General features: G+C 39.4%; 1 long non-coding RNA gene across 1 annotated transcript; it reads right to left on the bottom strand.

The window, feature by feature from the left end:
* Positions 1-514: 514 nt before the first annotated feature.
* LOC125350646 lies at positions 515-19543 on the bottom strand. Its single transcript, XR_007210782.1, has 3 exons — positions 19534-19543; positions 16643-16646; positions 515-1385 (listed from the first exon to the last, which is right to left on the bottom strand). It is a non-coding gene; the product is annotated as an uncharacterized LOC125350646 (long non-coding RNA).
* Between the last annotated feature and the right edge of the window lie 1642 nt (positions 19544-21185).

A 21185-nucleotide genomic window follows, 5' to 3' on the forward strand; every position in this document is an offset into this window, starting at 1 on the left:
GGCTAGCATCCTACCACTTGAGTCATACCTCCACCTCCAGGTTTCTTGTTTCTTTTTTAGTAGTTTATTGGTGATATGAATCTCATGTACTTTCCTCCCTGGGCTGGCTTCAGACTGTAAACCTCAGATTTCAGTCTCCTGAGTAGATAGGATTGCAGGCATGAGCTAGTGCATGGCCACATTTTAAAAATTAAATTTGATAGGGTTTGAATTCAAGACAATCAAGAACTCTATCACTTGAGCCATGAACTCAGCACCCCTCCCGTTTTTTTTCTTTCTTTTTTGCTACCTATTCTTCTACATAGCTCAGGTTATTAAGGTGTTGCAATACCCAGCTTTTTAAATGTGCCAGTCTTGGGGCTTGAACTCAAGGCCTGGATGAGGTCCCTTAGCTTTGTCACTCAAGAGTAGTTCTGTAGCACTTGAATCACAGCTCTACTTCTGGTTGTTTGGTGGTTACAGATAAGAATCTCACAGAATTTCTCGCCTTAGAATTTAGCCACTTCCTGATTTAATCAGAGAGACAAAAAGTTCTTGGATTTTCAATTTTGTGAGATAGGTGAATTGTGGAAAAAACCAAGAAGTACTTGTTTTGTGGAAATAAGGTGACTTTCAGGGAAAAAGTAGTGAGTTCAAAACTGGATGTATATTAAAACCCTAGTTATGCATAAATCTGCTGAGGGCCTGGGAATGTAGCTTAGCGGTATAGTGCTTGCGTAGCATGCATGAAGCCCTGGGTTCAATTCCTCAGCACCACAAAGTCAGAAAAAAAAGCCAGAAGTGATGCTGTGGCTTAAGTGGTAGAGTGCTAGTCTTGAGCAAAAAGAAGCCAGGGACAGCACTCAGGCCTCTAGTCCAAGCCCCAGGACTGGCAAAAAAAAAAAAAAAAAAATCTTCTGATGCTAAAAATGCTTACATAAATAGGCTAGTGGGAAATATGCCAAAGTAGCCTTTATGGACAATTTTAAAAAGTAATTTATAATATATAAGTAAATATAAAATGAAACCTATACTTCTAAAGTTTCAAAAATGATTTTCAAAAATTTTAAAGAGCTGTCTTAATGCCACAAAGAAGTCAAGTTGGATAAGAGTTAAAAGAAGGTCTTGGTCATGGCCAGAAGGAAGCTATTAGAGAGCCTTGGAAGAGAGTTACAGTGGTTAGATTTGGTGGATGGGGAGGAAGTAAGGAGAATCTTACTTTCCTGATAAAGGCAGGAAAGGCAAATTTTAAAATAATTTTAATTGTTTAAGAAGTAATTGTTATTAATTAGATAAAATTGGATCACACAGAGTTTTAAGAATAAATATAAGCCAGGTGCTAATGTCTCATGCCTTCCTGGAATCCTAGCTAGTCAAAAGGCTGACATCTGGGGCTGGGAATGTGGCTGGGATGTAGCATGCATGAAGCCCTGGGTTTGATTCCTCAGTACCACATAAACAGAAAAAGCTGGAAGTGGCGCTGTGGCTCAAGTGGTAGAGTGCTAGCCTTGAGCAAAAAGAAGCTCAGGGACAGTGCACAGGCCCAGAGTACAGTCCCCAGGAAAGGCAAAGAAAAAAAAAAAGGCTGAGATCTGGAGGATCAGGGCTTAAGGACAGCCCCCAGAGAATAAAGTTTGAGAGTTCCTATCTCATAAAAAAAGGAAAGAAAAGACCTGAATGTGTGATGTGTAAAAATACCAGACTAGCAAGCTAGAGGTCTTGAGTTAAACCTCAGAACTGTAAAAATGAAAACTACTACAATAGTATGCTCACAATCTCACCATTCAAAGCAGACCTATACTTAGAGTTTAGTATATTTCTAATGTAAATAAACACTTCTACTTCACAGATACTTTGAAGTAAAGACTTTGGATCAAAATTATCTACATTATTTTTAGTTGAGGAAACCAAGGTTCAGGAAAGTTCAGTGATTCTCAGTAGTGGTTCATTAAGTAGCCTAGATAGTCCAGAATTCTCTGTGTTGCCCATACTGGCCTACAACTCATGATCTCCACCTCTGCCTCTATTCCTAGAGTATTAGGATGTTAGTAGGTATGTACCTACACTTATGGCTCTTGGAACTTTTTTGTTGTTGTTAGTTAACAAAATGAACTTCTACCTTCTGGTGTGATGTGTGAGGAGATTAGAGGTTGCCACTCTGTCCTAATAAAAAGTAAAACAAAAAATTTAAAAGAAAAAACAAACTAACATTTCTTCTTAGATTTATCAGAGAATTAAGGTCATGCGGTAAATCGCTGTCTCCAAAATTGAGATATTAAATAGGTAGAGACAGAATTACAACTTTCCTGAGCAGAAAACCATGAGTGGAAGCCCATGTAGAAGCCTGGGCTTCTACATGAGTAGAAGCCTGGGCTAAGAAAATGATGAGAAGCTTGGTATGAGTATGACTGTCTGAGATGGTTATACAGGAGCCTGATACTTTGGTGAATTTACTTACAGGAGCTGTACTAGGTCCTTGTAAATATCAGAGAAAAATCTCTGCTTGTCTCTTGTAGGAAGGTAGGTGGGAAAGAACCACTTTCAAATAGAGTGAAACATTGTTTTCTTATCAAGGCCCATTCTCAGGAGAAGTTATTTTACTGAGCCTTACCTATGGGAGTTTTATGAGAGCCTGCCTTACCTGTGACAAAGGAAATATCCAACTCTAGCTTCCTCTCATCTTCTAGGTGGAAGAGGAAATACACAACTCCTGTGCTCTCAAACCATCCCAGTCTTCCTGTACTCACTTTAAGGACATCTTGAAACACAGGAAAGGCTGGAATACCTGAAAGACATCAGATGGGTCTCCTGTGAAAACAAGTCCCCACTCGACCAATCCTGAGACAATGGGCTATCAGACCACCAGATACCACCTTTGGCTACTTCTGAATCTGCATGTGACTTGGACTATTTGAATATTAGGCATACCTTCTCATTTCCTGCTCTCCATTCTTTCCATTTAACCTAAAGCCAATGTCTATATCCCTGAAGATGACCAAAGATCTGAAGAATTATGTCTTTCTGTGGCATGAAATCTCCTTTCTGTGTCTAATTTCATTCCTAATAAACTTTCCTATTAGTATTACTACATTTGAATTTTTCCTGAACTCTCATGCTGGATTCAAGGATCAAGGTTGATTAGCTGTACTAATCAACTAGGACTATAAAATCCTGCCACCCCTCTGCACTTTATTACTAATTACTAAAGGCCTATTTACCACAATTCCTTGGCCAAGTCCATCATGTCTGCCTTTCAACAAAAACATTACAGAGCATGCTAAGAGACAAAAGCAGTTTGAAGAGGTGAATAAATACCAGAACCAGAGTCAGACATAGAAAGAATTCTGGACTTATCAGATTGTCGGGTATCAGCTTGGCATGGAAGAGGAGAGGGCAGTCCCGAGATGCTGTCTCTCCTCCTGCCCTGGGGCTGCGTGGCTGTTAGCTACTCCTACCTCCTTTCGGGTCCAAAATTGGAAGAGGCAGCCAAACCAGCCTCGCCTCTCGTCTGTGAGCACGTGTGTTGTAATGGCGCGGTCAGGCGCCCAGAGGGCGGTTCTGTGGGAAATGACGTTAGCCTGTGGGGGAGGTCCTAGGGCGCTGCTCTTAGATGGACATGCTCACTAGCCTATCGTTAGCACCTGGTCAGTCCCTCTCCTTCCCTCGTCATTACTGTTATAAGTTTGATTGCCCCTCCCTTGAATAAATGGAAAGCTCCTGAAGCTTACTCCGAAGTGCCCATGCGTACCCGGCTTCCTTATTCTTGGCGAGTATAGGGAGGGGGAGGGCATTCTCGCAGCCACACGCAACCGAGGTCACCCATGGCCTCCATTCCAGCCTTGACTCGCCTGCAGGTCAGGCGGCCAAGGCGAGAGAGTCGAAGGGGAACACAGTGGGGATAAAAGGCTTGGCATCTCCACGAAGGAGAGGTATAAATTTAGCCTGGCAACTGGTGCCCAATGTGGGGCAGGAAGCCCATGGGAAGCAAAGTCTGGAGCAACCGGTAAGCCCTCGGCAATTTAGAGCGTGTTCTCCGGGGCGTGTGAGCTTCCCCATCGGTCAGCAAAGACGACGGAGCAGAGTCAGAGTAGGTGGAATAATTGGTCTTTTAAAATCCTGAGGTTTACCCTCCAAAACACTGGAATGAGTATTTCAGAATCCTGAGCCATACGAATTTGGGAGGAGTTGACCCATAGGGTTCCGTGGTTCGCTGGAGCCCACCCACTCTCATGGGAGACATGGGATCAGCTGGGGCGGGAACTGGAAGACAAGGAAGTGGAGTTGGGAGAGGAGCTCCCTCTTGTGATCTTCCCAGCTATTAAGACCCTTAAAGCCTGCTTTTTTTCGGACCGGGAAGGAGGTAGGAGTGACTAACAGCCACACAGCCCCAGGGCGGGAGGAGAGACAGCGTCTTGGGACCAACCTCTCCTCCTCTATGCCAAGCTGATACCTGACATCAGATAACATTTTTTTTTAATCTGTGACTAATATGCTATAGGATGGATAGAGAAGGTAGTCAATGTACAAGAATAGATGAGCATCCTAAGCATAGAGATCAAATTCCAAAAAGCTCCAAAATAGATGCCAGACATCAAACACATTAATGAAAATGAAGAATGCCTCTGAGAGTTGTACTAGTAGACTAGATGTAGCTGAGGAAAGAAGTTTTAGACTTAGGATATGAAAATAGAAATTTCTAAAATTAAAAAATTAAAATAATAATAATACATTGAAAGAAGCAGACTATCCAAGAATTATGATACTATAAAGGCATAAGTATCTATAATGGGAATTCCAGATGAGGAAGAGAAAGAAATAAACACAGAACAGTATTTGAAGCAATGACTAAGAATTCCTCAAAATTAATGTGAGTCACCAGACAATGGAGCCAGGAAGCTCAGGCAACACTAAGAAGGATAAACAACAAAACTATACCAAGGTATACCATACTTAAATTTTGGGGAGTAATGCTAATGACCAAACCTAAGTCTTTGCATGTGCTATGAAATCACTCTACCACTTAAGTCCCATCCTTAGTCCTGAGTGTTTTGAGACAGGGGTCTTTTTACATAGCTCAGTCAGGCTTTGAACCATGATCTCCTTGCCTTAATCCTCTAAGTGCTGAGATAACAAATCTGTATCACCATGCCTAGCTCATACTCAAATTTCAGAAAATGAGTGGGGTGGCTCAAATATGTAATCCTACCTACTCAGGAGGCTGAGATCTGAGGATCATAGTTTGAAGCCAGCCAGGGCAGGAAAGTCAGTGAGACTCTTATCTACAATTAATCAGAAAACTGAAAATGGCATGGTGGTTCAAAGTGGTAGAGCACTAGCTTTAAGAAAAAGAGCTCAGGAACAGCACTCAGACCCTGAAATCAAGCTCCATGAATGACCAAAGAAAAAGAAAAAGAAAGACAAAAAGGAAATCAGTGGGATATAAGACAATGATACAGTGCTCACCCAGGATGTTTGATTCTCAGGAAAAAATAAAAGCCACTACTGTGGCTCATGCTTGCAGTCCTTAGTTACTCAGACATCTAAAATCTAAGGATTAGAGTCTGAAGCCAGCCTAGGCAGAAAATTCCATGAGACTCTTGTCTCTAATTAACCACCCCAAAATGCCAGAAATGGAGCTGTGGGTCAACTGGTGGAGTACTAGCCTTGTGGGAAAAAAAAAAGGTTCAAGGACATCACCTAGACCCCAAGTTCAAGCCCCAGGACAGGCACAAAAAACAAAAATAAAAGAAAATTAAAGACAAAGAGAAAACATTAAAAAAAAAGTAGGAGGGGAGCAGGGGGCAGTAAACTTTCTTTGTATGTAAGATAAATATTGCACTTGACTTTTTAAAGTGTTTTCAGTCTTGTTGTTTACATAGATTGTAAGTGTTGAAAAAAAAAACAACTGCATCAAGATAGAAGTCTGGTCTGTATCCTGCAAAATTATCCTTCATTACAGGAGGGGCTGGGAATATGCTTTAGTGACAGAGAGCTTGCATAGCATGAGTGAGGCCCTGGGTTCAATCCTTAGTGAGAGAGAGAGAGAGAGAGAGAGAGAGAGAGAGAGAGAGAGAGAGAGAGAGAGAGAGAGGAGAGAGAGAGAAAAAGAGAAAGAGAAAGAGAGGAAGAGGAGAGACAAATAAGAGTCTCAATGTTGATTTCAAACCAGAAAAAGCAAAGTATAGAAGATAAAAAATAGCAACAAAGAGAAAGGACAAAAAATAAAAAACAACAAATATGGTAAAGATCAATCCAACTCTATCAATTATCACTTTAATGTCAACTGTCTGTACATACTAAATACAAGATAGAGATTGCCAGAGTGGATTAAAAAACAAGACCTAAGCTTACATTGTTAAAAAAATCTAATGAAAGTATAAAGATGTGTGTGTGTGTGTGTGTGTGTGTATACTGAAAGTAAAGAAGTAGAGACACACATACAACATTTATACATCCATACAAACAAACATGGACCAAAATAAAGTGGAAACAGAGATCTCAGACAAAGAAAACCTCAGATCAAGGAAAGTAATAGAGATAAAAGAAAGTATTATATGATAATAAAGGAGTGAATACTCAACAAGATGAAACCATCTGTGTGTGTGTGAGAGAGAGAGAGAGTGAGAGAGAGAGAGAGAGAGAAACAGAGAGAGTGCATATCAGCACTGGGGCTTGAACTCAGTGCCTGGGTCTTATCCCTTAGGTTTTCTGATCAAGGGTGGAGATCTACAACTTGAGCCACAGCTTTACTTTCTACTTTTGGTTATTAATTGGAGGTAAGAGTCTCATGGACTTTCCTGCCAGGACTAGCTTTGAACTGTGGTCTTCAGATCTCAGCCTCTTGACTAGTTAGGAATACAGGTATGAGCCACTGGTCCTTGTGTAACAATCCTTAGTTTGTGATCCTAAAAACAAATCATCAAAATATATGAGACCAAAACTGAGAGAACTGTGAGGATAAATAGCTGAATCCATGATGATAGTTGAAGAATTTTAAGGCCCCCCTACCAGAATTAAAGAGATTTTTTGAGGCAAAACATCAATAAAGGTATACTTGAACTCTATAGCATTATCAACCACTGACAAAACTGGTCTCTATACACTACTTCATCCAACAACAGCAGATTGCACATTCTTCTCAAGCTCGTATGGACCATTAATCACGATAGACCACATTCTATACCACAAAACATACTCTCACAAATTTAAGAGTATGAGTTATGGATGGATATTTATAGCATTTTTATTCATGATTGCATAAACTTGGAAGCAACAAAGATATCTTTCAATTGGAGAACAGATAAACTGATACATCCAGACAATGAAATATAAGTTGGTGATAAGAAGTAGCTGGACATGGTAGTATATGAGTATAGTCCTAGCTACTCAGGATGCTGACGTGGGTGAATCACTTGAATCCAGGAGTTGAAAGACAGCACAAACACCATACTGAGACCCTCTTTCAAATGCTAATAATAAATATTAAATAAATATGTGTTTTGCTGTTAAGGCATGAAAAGACATGGAGAAAATCTAAATGCATATTAATAAGTGGAAGAAGCCAATCTGAAAAGGGGACAGACTGTATGATACACTCTCAAAGAGTCAGCTATGGAGACAGTGAAGAAATTAATCATTACTACAGAAGGTTAAGAGGGAGGAAGAGGTGAAGAACATTGGGAATTCCCATGTCAGCTATGGACTTTGGGTGGTAGTGATGTAGTGAAGGAGATTCATTGAGTGTAACAAGTGTAGCACTCTGGTGGAGGATGTTGGCATTGAGGAGATTGTGTGTGTTAGGGAGGGTATAGAATTATATGGGTTACTTTTAATTTACTTTTGTTGTGAGCCTGAATTGCTCTGAAAAAGCAAAGTTTATTAGTTGTTTTTAAAGGAGAATAGTGTTTCCAGTTGAGCATCTATACCCTGCTCACCCTTCTGAGCTTTAGGGAGCTCAGCATTATGCAGGGCAGAGCAGTAAAAAGAAGTGCCAATTCAGGTGCTAGTGGCTTATGCCTGTCATCCTAGCTACTTGGAGGGCTGAAATCTGAAAATTGTGGTTCAAAATCAGCCTGGGCAGAAAAGTCCATGAGACTTTTATCTCCAATTTGTCAATAAGAAGCTGGAACTACGGTCTGGGAATATGGCCTAGTGGTAAAGTGCTTACCTCATCTACATGAAGCCCTGGGTTCAATTCCTCAGCACCATATATATAGAAAAAGCCAGAAATGGCACTGTGGCTCAAGGGATAGAGTGCTAGCCTCGAGCAAAAAGAAGCCAGGGATAGTGCTCAGGCCCTAAGTTCAAGCGCCAGGACTGGCTCAACACATGCAACAAACTAAAACTAGATCCTTATATATCACCCTGCACCAAAATCAATTCCAAATGGATTAAAGACCTTGAAATCAAAACCGACACCCTGAAAACACTAAAGGAAGAAGTAGGAGAAACACTTGGGCTCCTTGGCACAGGACGGAACTTCCTTAACAAAGACCCTGAAAGGCTACAAATCAAAGAATGGTTGGACAAATGGGACTGCATCAAACTGCAGAGCTTCTGCACTGCAAAGGACATAGCTTGCAAGATAAACAGAAATCCCACAGACTGGGAGAAGATCTTGACTGGCCATTCAACGGACAAAGGCCTCATATCTAAAATATATGCAGAACTAAAAAAATTACCTTCCTCCAAAACAAAACCGCAAAGAACTAATAGCCCGCTCATCAAGTGGACTAAAGACCTACAAAGAGACTTCTCTGATGAGGAAATGAGAATGGCCAAGAGACATATGAAAAAGTGCTCTACATCACTGGCCATAAAAGAAATGCAAATCAAACCAACATTGAGATTCCATCTCACCCCAGTAAGAATGTCATATATGAAGAAAACTAACAATAACAGTTGTTGGAGGGGATGTGGCCAAAAGGGAACCCTACTTCATTGTTGGTGGGAATGTAACCTGGTTCAGCCACTCTGGCAAGCAGTATGGAGATTCCTCAGAAGGCTAAATGTAGAACTCCCCCATGACCCAGCAACCCCACTTTTGGGTATTTATCCAAAAAACCACAAACAAAATCACAGTAAAGCCACCAGCACAACAATGTTCATTGCAGCGCAATTTGTCATAGCGAGAATCTGGAACCAACCCAGATGCCCCTCCGTAGAGGAATGGATCAGGAAAATGTGGTACATATACACAATGGAATTTTATGCCTCTATCAGAAAGAATGACATTGCCCCATTTGTAAGGAAATGGAAGGACTTGGAAAAAATTATACTAAGTGAAGTGAGCCAGACCCAAAGAAACATGGGCTCTATGGTCTCCTTTATTGGGAATAATTAGCACAGGATTAGGCAAGCCACAGCAGAGGATCACAAGAGCCCAATAGCAATACCCTTATGATCACATAAGATGATGCTAAGTGAAATGAACTCCATTTTATGGAAATGATTGTTATATCACAGTTGTAACTACTTTCAACATCCCATGTGTATCTATAGTTTATACTGTTGATGATGTTCTTGTATCACTTTCTTGGATTGTATCTACACTATCTCTGTAATCTTATCTGAGTATATTGGAAACCGTGTATACTGGTATTAGAATTAGGAAATTGAGAGGGAATACCAAAATTGAGAGACAAAGGGTAAATTAAGAGAAACAACAACAAAAGCAATACTTGCAAAACTGTACGGTGTAAGCGAACTGAACACCTCAGGGGGGGAAAGGGGGAGGGGGGTATGAAGGACAAGCTAACAAACAGTACAAGAAATGTATCCAATGCCTAACGTATGAAACTGTAACCTCTCTGTACATCAGTTTTATAATAAAAACTTAAAAAAAAAAAAGCTGGAACTAGAGGTGAGGCTCAAGTGGCAGAGCACTAACCTTGAATGGAAAAATCAAAGGAGGACAAGAGGTCCTGGGTTCAGTCTAACACTAAACGGGGAAAAGAAAGTGCAAAAAAGGGGAATGGGGATATAGCCTAGTGGCAAGAGTGCCTGCCTCGGCTACACGAGGCCCTAGGTTCGATTCCCCAGCACCACATATACAGAAAACGGCCAGAAGCGGCGCTGTGGCTCAAGTGGCAGAGTGCTAGCCTTGAGCGGGAAGAAGCCAGGGACAGTGCTTAGGCCCTGAGTCCAAGGCCCAGGACTGGCCAAAAAAAAAAAGGGGGGGGGAATGGGTAAGGAAGGAAAAGGATAGTAGCTGTGTCAAAGTGTAAAAGAAAAATACAAAAATTAAGCCCCAGAAAAGGGAGGAATTATAATGAGTTGCTTTGCAGAAAGCTCCAATACTTTAAGACCTACTAGCACAAAAATTAAGTATTTCCAATATTTGATTAAAACAATTTTAAAATATTTTTCAATAGGTAATGAATGCAATCATATGATGTGCAAGAATAAAAATCAATCATTATGTTATACTTACAATGTTCACTGTTGGTTTCTATATTGACTGAGGAATCCACATCACGATGTCCACTATACAATTGGAACAATTAAAGTCACAAGTATACACACAGACACTAAAGGGCAGAGCCAAGAGTCCAGCTCTTAATTTCTCTGTCCTCACCGTTAAGGCTCAAAAGGGATATTCCCCTTCCAGAGGCCACTTCCTGGGGATCCTTCCAGAAGACAGATAATTCAAGGAACCTTTTTCTTCTGTGGGCTCATTGAGTCTGCCTTTCAATCAGCAGTTTAGAGAATGTATTCAGCTTTTGTGAATGTATTCACATGGTTTGTTCTGAGCCATAAACTAAGTCCCCCAGGCGCCTGCAGAGAGGCACTGCCTGTTACATTGCCACCTGTAAGTCCACACAGCCACTAACAAGGAGCCTCTGATTTACTAGGCTTCTCCCTGCTAGTCTACAGAGCAGTTAATCTTCTGCTCCAGGGCAGGGTTTGACAGCTCCCAAAGGTCCCATGAAGTACTCTTTTCAAAGTAAAATTCTCAGTGAAATAAATTTGAAACAGACTTGGTCTGCATCCAGGTCCAGATTCCCCTGCTCCCCCTTCCTCCTCCCCTCTTTCTCCCCTCCTCCCCTCTAGGCAGTAGTTGGCTATACTTCACTTCCTGGGCTTTTTGAGTCCTTCGCTGCAGACTTGGTTTTTCCTTCAATAAACATGATTTAAAACCTTCATTCTTCCTGTTGTAAGCCTGTGCCTGGGCATAATCATTTTGTCTTCACTGAGGAGCATACAAAAATCAAGTCAGGTTCTGTGAAATGCCAGGAGTAGATTAACAAATACATGCGGTTTGCAAACTATCTGTCTGCTGTTTGAAGACTTTTTTCTTTACCTAGTTAGTATTTTTTCATTCCTGTCTTGTTACTTCATTTGAACTTTTACTTTGACCCTTTCTACATATTCAGTTCTCCTCTAGACATTTGCATTACTACTTTCCTTGGATTAATTAGTGCCCACCATCTCTCCTTACCTCTGCAGGTACCTCCTTGTGTTCTGATGGTGATAAGGAAAAGCAAAGCATCTCTTTCTCTTTTGGTTAACCAGGAAAAGTGTGATGGGGAAAGGAGGGTGCAGTTTTGTTATTGGTGAAGGGGGGCCAGGTGTATTGTCATTTTCTAGCACTGTTACAGCTTTTATTAGCAATTTCATTAGCAGTCATTGCAGGACATCACCTTCTGTGTTCATTTTTGTTTTGTTTTGAGGTAGAGTCTCCCTATATAGCCCAGAATGGCTTCAGTTCATGCTCCTTGTGCCTTCTTTCAGAAGTGAGATGATGTGATTTGTTTTGGCCAATGGATTGTGAGAAGTGAACTGTATCATTTCTAGGTGGGAAACTTAAAAGCCAGCATATGATTCCTCTGCTGTGGTGACTACAGAAGTAAATATTGAACTGAAATGTCTGTTGCTTGGGTCTTAACTGGACAATGATTATAAGAGCTTCCTTTAGATGGACACTGAACAGTAAAGAATGGACTTTTGTTATGCCATTTATTACCATCTAATCCTTGACTGAGCAATCTTAAGTAATGAAGACATTTGTGGATGTTTGCCTCATCCATGAGTACAAAAGTTAAAGTTTGTTTCTTTTATCTTGTTGAGATATTTTGGTTTAAATATCAATTTACTTGATTCATTTAGTTTATATATTAAATATATATTGAGGATTCATTATGCCCAAAACATGAAATGAAGGGCAATGAGCCAGACATGGTAGTATATACCTATAACCCTAGCACATGGAAGACTGAAGATTCTAATTTGAAAGCCAACCTAAGATACATAATGAGCCCCTTTCTCAAAACCAATATTGCTAAGGGTGATACAAACTGCATTTGATTATTAGGGCTATTCTTTTTTTTAACTGGGTCTGAAAATTGCAGCTAATTTAAAACAGCCTAAATGACAGTATGAAAGATGCTATGCAGATTGCTTTTATTAAAATTGACCATTGCCCCTGAGCATTTTCCACTTATAAAACTGTTAAGGGATAGTTTTCCAGAAAAAGGTAAAATCATGACTCTCAGAAGGTTATAAAACATATGTCAGAATCTTTAAGTCATTATTTAATGAAAAATTAGAAATACATCATAACTGGTTCAAAGGAGAAGCTGAAAGCACCACAGTTTTATATGGAGGAAAGAAATGTTCATGTGAACTTAAAAAGGAACACAAAACTGGATTCTTTTTTCATTGGAGTGGGAACTTGGGGTAGAGGAGAATCAAATGAAACCACCATACTACAGTCTTACCACAGAATTTATTAATACATTTTGTTATCAGTTAGAGCAGGTTGAGGATTTGCAATTAACAAATTACAGAATTATACAACGGTTCCAAGTCAGTGTAAGGATAGATGCAGATAAAGCAAACGTATGTTCTAGACAATATAGTTTTCCACTGGAGTACTAAGGCCCTTATATTTATATTACAAGGATCAGTAGTGTCATTACTATTTTATAGATAAGGAAACTGATATTAACTTGCTCAATATCTTAATACTTAAATAAAATCCTGCTGATTCCAAAACTTTCAACACTTTAAAGACATGTTTAAGATGATAAAATGTGATGAAAATTAAGATACATAAAATTGACAGTGTATCAGCCGTTGGTGGCTCATACCTATAACCCTAGCTACTCAGGAAGCTGAGATTTGAGAATAGAGATTCAAAGCCAGTGTGGGGCAGGAAAGGCCATGAGACTCTTTTCTTCAGTCCTGGGGCTTGAACTCAGGGCCTCGGCACAGTCCCTGAGACTCTTTGTGCTCAAGGCTAGTGCTGTACCATTTGAGCCACAGCACCACTTCTGGCTTTTTCTGAGATAAGAGTCTCATGGACTTTACTGCCCTGGCTGACTTTGAGTCCTGATCCTCAGATCTCAGCTTCCTAATTGACTAGGATTATAGGCATGAGCCACTGGTGCCAGATCAGAAAACATATATCTTAATAAAAAGTGTGATATGCTAAACCTCCAAGTAGTATCATGTTGTAGTAGCAAAACAAACAAACTAGAAATAAGATGAAGCAAATATTTTTATTGCTGGTCTCGGGGCTTGAACTCAGGGCCCTGACACACTATCCTTAAGCTTAAGCTTCTCATGCTCAGGGCTAATATTCTAGCCCTTGAGCCACAGCACCACTTCTAGTTTTTACTAAGTAGCCTTTTGGACATAAGAGTCTCATGGACTTTCCTGCCAAGGCTGGCTTTGAAGTACTGTCCTCAGGTCTCAGCCTCCTGAGTAGCTAGGGCAAATTTATTTTTAAATTTTAACATTGTTTTTAGGGAAAAAGTAGTTTCCAAATCCATAAAGTCTTAGTACTTTCTCTTGGTTCTCTTTCCAACTAACTGGGCTTATTACTTTCAGGTAGGAATAGCTGAAGACAATTTTTCAATTTGTGCTACTTGTTTATAAATTGAAATAAATTTTATTTATTTATTACAAAGCAGCAAATTGCTGTTTTACAATTCCCAGAATATTGTCTAATCATATTGATTTGTGGAGGACTCTGTCTTTTTATCAACCCCATCCATTTCTTTTTTTGCATATTGTTTCTCTTTGGTTAGTATTTATTATCAACATAAAGATGGTTTCCAGTCACTATGAGTTATTCCTCTAACATTCTTTGGTCAGTTTAGCCTCTGGTAATAATAAGATTTTTTTTCTTCTAAATCTTGGACATTCCATTTAGCTTCTGATGACATATCTTTTTGAAGAAACCCATCTGGAATAATAAAGGAGCTAAATACTAACAGATAGCAGCAGGAAACAGTCTTTTTCCCCAAAGTTTATTTATTTGTATTGACTATATATAATCCCTTTTTTTGATACAATTATAAACCATGGTATCCATAGAAGACTATTCATTATGGTGATTCATTTTGGTGATTGTTTTTGTTTTGTTTTGTTTTTGGCCAGTCCTGTGGGCTTGGAACTCAAGGCCTGAGCACTGTCCCTGGATTCTTTTTGCTCTTTACCTCTTGAGCCACAGCACCACTTTTGGCTTTTTCTGTGTATGTGGTGCTGAGGAATTGAACCCAGGGCTTCATGCATGCTAGGCAAGCACTCTACTGCTAAGCCACATTCTCAGCCCTGATTATGGTGATTGAATAAATTGTATCTTTTGTGTTTCTCAGTGACTAGTTTTGCCTTTCGATCCTTATACACCTGGGGCTGGGGCCTGTGGCTCAAGTAGGACCGCATCTGCCTAGAAAGTGCAAGTCCCTGAATTCAAACCCTAGTACTGCAAGACAAACAACACAACAAAATCTTTAAACCATACACAGCTAATAAGAGTTCTTTACAATGTAAATAATTTTATGTAGGCCTTTATGCATGAGTAGTCTCACCTTTCCTCACCTAGAGTTGCCAAGTTTAGTAATAAAAAATGCAAGCAGAATAAGGTCAGACATTTCCCTAAGAGGTCCTTCCTTTTCTGGTTGCTGGTGGTTGACTGTGTCCTTCTCTAAAGGCCACAACTCCTACAGATGGCTTCTCTGATAATCAGCTGCTCTCTGTGACCAGTAACTTCTTTGCCTGACATTCTAGCTTGGGGGTGGTGATGGTTATTATTGTGGCTATTCTCTAGTGCTTTACTATTGCTTTCTGGTTTTTTTTAAACCCTGCCACACCACCTTAAAAGGGCCCTTTATTAAAGTTTCTTCAAAATCTTATTTGAAAGAGTTATCTGTTTCTTGTCAGGTCTCCAATGAACAAAGTGTTCGGACTAGTGAAGAATACATTATATTTTGTAAAAATATAAATTATAGACTGAATTATAGAGCTATTGCCTTATAAGGTTCTATGCAATTTTAGTTCTTTAGCTTAATTTGTGATATACCTTCACCTGGAGGTACATTTTAATTTTTGTCAGTTTTGGTATTTAAAATCAGGGCCTGAGAAGGACCCGAAAAACTCAGTCTCCAAAATCCTAGAACTAATAAACCATTTTGGCAAAGTAGCAGGTTACAAAATCAATGCACAAAAATCAGCAGCTTTTCTGTACAGTAGCAATGTACAAGCAGAAAAGGAAATTATGGAAACAATACCATTTGCAATAGCTAAAAAAGAATAAAACACCCAGGGATTAATTAACCTAACCAAAGATGTGAATGACCTATTTAATGAGAACTATAAAAATCTAAAAAGAGAAATCAAAGAGGACACCAAGAGATGGAGAGACCTCCCATGCCTATGGGTAGGAAGAATCAATATAGCGAAAATGGACATGTTGCCCAAAATGTTATACAAATTCAATGCAATCCCCACCAAAGTCCCAGCTACATTATTCACCGAAATAGAGAAAACAACCCATAAATTCATATGGAACAACAAAAGATCTAGAATAGGAAAAGAAATTCTAGGCAAAAGAAGCAGCACAGGAGGTATCACAATACCAGACTTCAAGCTTTATTATAGAGCCATCATAACAAAAACAGCCTAGTATGGGCATAAAAACAGACCTGAAGATCAATGGAATAGTATAGAATACCGGGAAATAAGTCCTCTTACTTACAGTCAGCTGATATTTGACAAAGGAGCTAAAGACATACAATGGAAAAAAAACATAACCTCTTCAACTACTGGTGCGGGGAAAACTAGGCAGCCACATGTAGAAAACTCAAAGTGGACCCTAGCCTATCACTATGTACCAAGATCAACTCCAAATGGATTAAAGACCTCAACATCAGACCTGAAACCCTGAAACTACTGAAGGACAGAGTAGGAGAGACACTAGAACTTATAGGCATAGGCAGGAACTTTCTGAACAGAGTCCCAGGGGCACAACAGATAGGGGAGAGACTCAACAAATGGGACTACTACAAAATAAAAAGTTTCTGCACAGTTAAAGATAGCCACTAAACTAGAAAGACTGCCAACCATATGGGAAAAGATTTTGACCAGCACAGCAACAGACAAAGGCCTAATATTCGTCATCTACAGAGAACTCTAGAAAGTAACCCCCTCCAAACCCAGCAAACCAATTAGGAAATGGGCAAAGGAGATAAAAAGAGACTTCACAGGAGAAGAAATAAAAATGGCAAAGAAACATATGAGGAAATGTTCAACATCCATGGCAGTAAAGAAAATGCAAATTAAAAACAACCCTGTGATACTACCTCACTCCAGTTAGAATGGCCTATACTCTGAACTTAGGCAACAACAAATGCTGGAGGGGATGCAGAGATATAGAAACCCTTCTCCACTGTTGGTGGGAGTGTAAAATAGTACAACCACTCTGGAGAACAGTATGGAGGTTCCTCCAAAAAGTCAGCATAGATATACCCTATGACCCAGCCATACCACTCCTAGGTATCTATCCTGAACAACAGGATCCAGGATACAAAGACACCCACACACCCATGTTTATCGCTGCACAATTCACAATAGCCTAAATATGGAAATATGAATGGATCCAAAATATGAATGGATCAAAAAAATGTGGTACCTGTACACAATGGAATACTACATAGCGATTAGAAATGATAAAATAATGACATTCGCAGGGAAATGGTCAGATCTTGAACAAATAATGTTGAGCGAGACAAGCCTAGAACACAGAACAAAGGGGCATGGTCTCCTTGATATATGATTCTTGGGGGGGGGGCAGGCGGAGAACAGTAGAGATCATGTCTGTAAAATAACAAACTTCTTTTCAAATGGTATTTCCACATGTTTGAGTCAGTGACTTTACATTATATATATAAAACCAAACAATTACTAAATAGACACAAAAAGGTCTAGGATAGACCTATCAGAGGATCACAATAGCTCAACAGCTACGTACATACAATTATATAAGATGAGGCTAAGCAAAATGAACTCCAAGAGAAGGAAACAGGAGGATTTTATTGTCATTATATTTAATGTACTAGGTCAATTTCCTTTGGTGTACCCCCTATGGTCACTGTGTATGATTATGATTCACTGGATATTGTATGTACGCTTATCTGAACTAGGGAAGGGAAAGAAAAATGAGGGAAGGTGTAACAAATGTGACAAAAAATGTACTCACTACCTTATTATGTAAGGTATACCCCCTCTGTACATCAACTTGTCAATAAAATTTGATAAACATAAAACAATAAATAGATAAAATCAGGGCCTGGTGCTGTTCCTGAGCTCTTTTTGCTCAAAGCTAGCACTCTATCACTTTGAGCCACAGCACCACTTATAGTTTTGGAGGGGTTAAATGGTGATAAGAGCTTCACAGGTACTTTTCTTCCCTGGTTGGCTTTGAACTGTGATCCTCAGATTTTAGCCTCCTTATAGCTAGGATTACAGGTATGAGCCACTGAAACCCAGCCTTAACATTTGTTTTTGGAGGCCTTACAAATGGTCTACTCCGTCTCTATTAGACATAAATTTATTTCTGTATTTATTTATTTATTTATTGCCAATCCTGTGGCTTGGCCTCAGGGCTTGAGCACTATCCTTGAGCTTATTTTGCTGAAGGCTATCCACTCTGCCACTTCTGGCTTTTTCTGTATAACTTTATAATGAAGATTTCTGAGTAAAGGGATATTGAAAGGTGTCTCACATCTTGTTTTCTACACATGCACATGGAGGATTCATAGGCATCTTTTACAACACATACTTTGTGTTCACCTATGTTTCTTCTAAAACATCACCAAACAACAATGAAGACATAAGAAACAATGAAGGGCAGATAAGAGTGGTAGATGACAATAGTGGCTTAGAGATATCAACAAGACTTTGGAAGGTTCAAAAATGGAAACTTAATCACAATAGCTGAAGTTTCTGTTTCTGCAAGGTAGTTGCCAATAAAAACCAAACACTTGGGGCTGGGAATGTGGCTTAGTGGTAGAGTGCATGCATGAAGCCCTAGGTTCAATTCCTCAGCACCACATATAAAAAAAGCCATAAGTGGCACTATGGTTCAAGTGGTAGAGCAAAAGAAGCTCAGGTACAGTTCTCAGGCCCTTCAAAAAGCCCAAACATTCACAGCCCAGAACAATAAGAGACTTAGCAGCTAGACAACACTGTGTATCTGTTAGAAAGGATAGGACATAGAGTAAACTTGGGAAACTTAGTCAAGAGTTTGTATAAGGAACAGTTAGCTCCCTCAAACTTTTTTTCTAAACTTCAATGTCCAGTGATTACATTCCGCCACCCTAGTAGGAAATGGGAGGTTTAACCCCTGACTGAAGTTGGGACAACAGGCACACATAGACATGAAGATGAGGCCCTGGACAGACAGAGGGCCACACCCTATGCTTTCTTCCTCTGAAACTTTGACCATGTTGGCAGGAAAGCTCAGTCAGGAGCCTGAATGGACTCTTTTTGGAGAAGTTCTAAGAAAAACAAATTCAACCTAATTTTAAGGTTACTAAAGAAATGTCTCAGTTCTACCTCAGATCATCTGACAGTGAAACCTACCGATCAGCAAGCTCTATTAATATGTTCAGAGTTTTTAACCCACCACTTAGCATCTTTCTTTTGAGTATGAATGGGAAGATTTTTTGAAAAAATCTTTTACATAAAAAATAGGCATGACACAAACAGGAACAAACAAAGGAACTCAGAACAATTAAAAACAATACAGGAGCAGAAAATAAAACTCTCAACAATTATGAAATGGAAATCCTTCTGTACATAATTTTAATAACAATAAAAAGATTAAAATCTGTATAATTACAACAATAAAATATTTGTTATTGTTGTGTTGATAAAAATAAGCTTATGTGATGATATTGCATCCATGAAATAAACACAGGATGCTAAGACAATAGGACAACCAAAGAATAAGAGGTGCTTTAGAAATTCAAAATATACTAGTTTAAGTAAAAAAATTCAATAGAAAAGTTGAAAGACAAAGTTGAAGAATTCCTCACAGTAGAACAAAAAAGAAGAAAAAAATAGGACAAGAGGTTCAGCATCGTTTTAGTAAGGACTTAACATAAAAGAGAGGTTGAGGTGGTCACTGGTAGCTCATGCCTGTAATCCTAGCTACTCAGGAGGCTGAGTTTTGAAAGTCTCAGTTCCAAACTAGCTTGGAAAGAAAAGTCCATGAGACCCTTATCTCTAATTAACCACCAAAAAGCCAGAAGTGAAGGTATAATTTACGTGGTAGAGTACCAATCCTGAGTCACAAAGCCAACTGAGAGCTTGATGTGCTCAGTTCAAGCCCCAATGCTGGCATAAACAAAGAGAGAAACAGCCTACATGATCTACAATAGATGAGCGGATCAAGAAAGTGTGGTACATATACACAGAATCTTACTCATTCATCAGAAGGAGTATTATGCCACTTGCAGGGAAATGGGTGTATTCAATATATGCTATGTAAAAGTTGAATGAAGTAACTTGTGGGTAGGGATGGGAGGGGAAAAATTGGGGAAAGCAAAGAAAGGGGTGAAAATGCATAAAAAGCATTGTATATATAACCTTACTTATGAAATTATAACCCCTTTGTCTAACTCCTTAAAATAATACAGAAAGAGAGAGAAAGGAGAAACCAAAAATGTGAAAGATACCCAAGAGGAAAATTTCTCAAGAGAAATAGTACCATGAGAATATAAGGAACAGACTTGTGATTATGGAGGCCTAGACATGCCAAGATTTGCAGAAAAGTCCACAGTATAGTTCCACTTTCTATTCTGAGTTCCAATCCAGAGGCAGGAAAAAAGGAATATTTGTTGTTGTTATTATTATTATTTTGTATGTGTGTTATTGGGATCAGACTCATAGCCTCAAGTTTGCTAGTGAGTACTCTACCATTTGCACTATTTTCTCAATGCCTTTTTAAAAGTTTATTTTTCAGCCTTTACTATGTTTTAGTTAGGCTTCTAATGGATTGGATGAGGGCTGTCACCTTGGGGAAGGTGGCTGTTTTATTCTTCCAATTCAAGTGTTAACATTACCAAAAAATATCCTTATAGCCACAATAAAAATAAGGCTTTACTAAATATCTAGGGACCCCATGACCAGTCAAGGTAACTCATAAAATTAACCATCCCAGATTTAATATAACAACACTCCCAGAATGAAGGATGTTTATGGGTGAAATGCCCATTGAAGATGAGAAATGAAAATGACCTCTACCAAAGCACATGGTTGTGAGATTTCCATCTGGGACATTATCTCAACTAAGAGCTGGGTGGGTTTGTCTACACCTATCATCCAGCTATGTGGGAAGCATCAATAGGAAGATTGTGGTCCAGAACTTCAAGATTCTATCCCCTAAATAACTAAAGCAAAAAGGACTGGGAGCATGAATCAAACATATAGCACTTTACTAAAAAGTGAGAGGCCCTAAGTTGGCCCCTAGGAACGAACACACACACACACACACACACACACACACACACACACACACACAGAGAGGTAAACTGTTGCTTCTTCATGGGCAATATTTGCATTATTGTGTTGTAAAACCTAAATAGTCATTAATATAAAATTATGGTTAAAACACATCGCAGAAAAATGTGTATGTGTGTTTAAGTGGTATTAATAGGAAGGAAATAATCTGTATCTTCAGTCAGTTCAAGCTCTTATAACAGATTTTATTATAAGAATGGCTTAAACAGTCTGGGAATGTGGCTCAGTGGTAGAGTGATTGGCTAGCATGCATGAAGCCCTGGGTTTGATTCCTCAGTACCACATACACAGAAAAAGCTGGAAGTGGTGCTATGGCTCAAGTGGTAGAGTGCTAGCCTTGAGCAAAAAGATGCTCAGGGACAGTGCCCAGGCCCTGAGCTCATCAAGCCCCCAGGAAT

The sequence above is a fragment of the Perognathus longimembris genome, chromosome 4 (genome assembly GCF_023159225.1).
Source record: "Perognathus longimembris pacificus isolate PPM17 chromosome 4, ASM2315922v1, whole genome shotgun sequence".
Classification (NCBI taxonomy): Eukaryota; Metazoa; Chordata; class Mammalia; order Rodentia; family Heteromyidae; genus Perognathus; species Perognathus longimembris.